This window comes from Sinocyclocheilus anshuiensis, unplaced genomic scaffold, assembly GCF_001515605.1.
Source record: "Sinocyclocheilus anshuiensis isolate Anshui unplaced genomic scaffold, SAMN03320099.WGS_v1.1 scaffold251, whole genome shotgun sequence".
NCBI classification, from domain to species: Eukaryota; Metazoa; Chordata; class Actinopteri; order Cypriniformes; family Cyprinidae; genus Sinocyclocheilus; species Sinocyclocheilus anshuiensis.
This window is the reverse complement of record NW_015549579.1, coordinates 377,770-380,816: the sequence shown is the minus strand read 5'-3', so window position 1 is coordinate 380,816 and position 3,047 is coordinate 377,770. Positions and strand designations below refer to the sequence as shown.

At 35.1% G+C, this 3,047-nt stretch overlaps 1 protein-coding gene across 1 annotated transcript in view; it reads right to left on the bottom strand.

The window, feature by feature from the left end:
- Nucleotides 1-3,047, bottom strand: part of LOC107657583 (E3 ubiquitin-protein ligase TRIM71-like) — a 42,614-nt gene that overhangs the window by 16,744 nt on the left and 22,823 nt on the right. The gene's annotated exons all lie outside the window — the stretch shown is intronic.

Sequence of the window (3,047 nt, the reverse complement as noted above, 5' to 3'; positions counted from 1 at the left end):
GCGATATTTTGTTTTTCTGCGATATATATATATATATATATATATATATATATAAATTAAATTTAAAAAAATCACTAGATGACTTGGCTCTATTTGGAAAAAAAAAATCAATGATTGGGGTGTTTTTGTAGGCGAGTTAATCAGCATAGAAAATAAACAAATTACAAGCATAGATAAATATAATAGAACAAAGATAAAAATGAAATAAACGGTGCTTTATATATTTTTTCAGGTAAGTCTAACAAACAGTATTCAGGTACAGAAATTGAATAATCAAAAGTAAAATAACACTGTATAAATTAAATCTAATAAATCTGTGTTAAATCTACAAAAGTGATTTTTCTTTGTGTGTTTTGTTGTTTGATTAACATTCATGACAGAAAGCAGGAACATTAAACTGCTGTGAACCAATATACTGTTACACATCCATTTTCTTTCTCAATTGTTTACCTTCACCTAAACCATAAACAACTGTGTTTACAAGGATACTTGCAGAGACTTGCAGAAACTGCAAGTTTAAGTATAAGATCACCCCCAAAATTACAATTCAGTCCTGCTTTCGGCTTCCTCTGTCCTGACAGCCTGCTGATGGATTGCTTGTCCAGTGTTTCTGCTACATTCATTCTGCCGTGGCGGGCCGCCACACCAAAAATCATCCCCGCCACGGCTGCAGCTTCTCAGTGACGCCGCTTGCATCATGCACAACACAGAGCAGGACTTTAATTTCGGCTCGGGATTTTATTGCGTATAATTCTACTCATTCCCTCAGGTTCCGCGCTTATAACGCCATGACAGTAGATGACTGAATGCATCATTTGCACGTGCTTGAGTCTTGCTTATTTAAAGTGAAACAGAACTCACTCGCGTACTCTATTATAGACCGTTTGCGCCCACAGATCACGATAAACTAAGGAGAGTGACAGCTTTTAAAAATTAAGGGAGTTTGCAAATGTGATACTAATTTAATACAACTAACAGTTCAATAAACAGGAAATTAATATTAAGTGACTTACGTTGTCTGACTATAACACTACTGCCTGATTTTGCTCTATTAAATAGTTCCAAACAAAGTCACAGCTGAGCTGCTGCGCATCTCCAAGCAAACACAGCGGTGTTTCTTTTATGAAAGTGCGTTTTTGAACTAATCTAATGAGTCAATGTTTCAATTAGCAATTCATAAAGACAGTCACTTGCTTCATTCCTGAATGAATCAGCTGTTCAAACAAATCAATTGACTCAATGATTCAGTGATAAAATCAATGACTTGCTGCCACCTGCTGGCAGTTTTAGTTTCATTTTTAAAGTATAATTTCAGTTATTTAAATCATTTAATATTTCTATAGTCAAAATTTTACGAAGTACAAATTAAGTTTTTATTAATACTAATTTTATATGATTGGTAACATTCTTCTCATTCTACTTCTTATTATATTGTTTTAATTAGAAATTTTTAAAAGCTTATAAATATAATTTTTTGAAATTGACAGTAGATTACATACTTTTTAAAAATTAGACAAATGCCATTACAAAGGTAAAAAAAATGCCCCTGTAAATCACTTTAAGAATTCAAATATTACCTCATATTAGGAAGGCAAATTTTTGATCAGAATTTTAGATTGATCAGAAGGTGCTCCTAAAAATAAAAGTAAGCGTAGAGCCCTGTGTAGCAGTATATTAGATCCGTGCATGAGGTCTTAATCCATATCACCCAAGCAAATTCTCCACCTTCCTCGGAGTGAAGCTCAGTGTCAGGTAGAGTATTCCTTTTGAAACCCTGCTAGACCGCCTTGCTGCAACCTAATGACTTTACCAAAGGCTAGATCAAACGCTAATTATATCTCACTCGGCTATACAGCGGCAGCAGCTGTGTGTAAATCTAGAGTCGTGATTCCACTCGAGTTACCTGCTCGTGAAAGCGGGTCCCCTCTTTGTGGACCAGATGCTACAACTGCGCTAGTGTGTACAGGGGTCACATGAGGGCCTTTCGCACCGCGGGAACCTTTTCAAATCACTTTAAGAATTCAAATATTACCTCATATTAGGAAGGCAAATTTTTGATCAGAATTTTAGATTGATCAGAAGGTGCTCCTAAAAATAAAAGTAAGCGTAGAGCCCTGTGTAGCAGTATATTAGATCCGTGCATGAGGTCTTAAAGAGACAGCAGCCTAAATAAACCTGCTGCTGTTTGTCATTACTTTCCATTTATACAGTGAAGACTGTCTAGTGTTATTTTACAGTTGAATAGATTATTCAGTTACTGTAGTAATTCAGAACCTATATATTATTTAGACCTACCTGAAAAAATTTAAGTACTGTTAATTTAATTTGTATCTTGTTATCGTATGTGCTATTGCTTGTCATTTATTTATTTGTTCTTATTTTATTACTTACTATTTACTTGTCTTTTTTTAGTTAAAATAAATGTAATTCTGAGTTTGAATGCATGTGATTCTTGGGTGAGAGTACTTTAGTACTGTACATTTAGTTCTGGAACTAAAGCAGTGCGAAAGGCCCTATGGAAGCACTTTTTGGGAAGCAGCTTTTCGGAGTGATGGGAATTAGCAGGAAGCAATAGAGAGGTGGTGGGAGGAAACTTACCAGCCAAGATTCCCTGCGATGTCCCTGTTCAATTACCTCAAATTTTTACAGGCACAAAGTGTAGTACAACTATATTTGCAGGGGCTGGTGGATCCAGGAACTATGTGGACATTGTTAGCAGATTTTACCTTTTCCTGGTAAAATCCTATTCCTATTATGTAACTGTTAAGACCAAAGTAAACTTCATTTTTAACGTGAACGCATGGTATATGTGTAGCCTTTTTTAAAGTACACTCTGTTTCAGGCACGTGCACAGGTAGGGCTCAACCTGTGCAGAGCACATGCCCTTTTTGCCCTTACACTCCGAAGTGCCCTTTTTTTGGTGATGGTGTTTTTTTTTTTTATATCTTCAAAATATTGGATAAGAAAAAATGAGTAGTACAAAAATAAAACAACGCCAATATTACAAAATATAACATTAAAAAGTGTATAAATCACTCGTTTTTCTA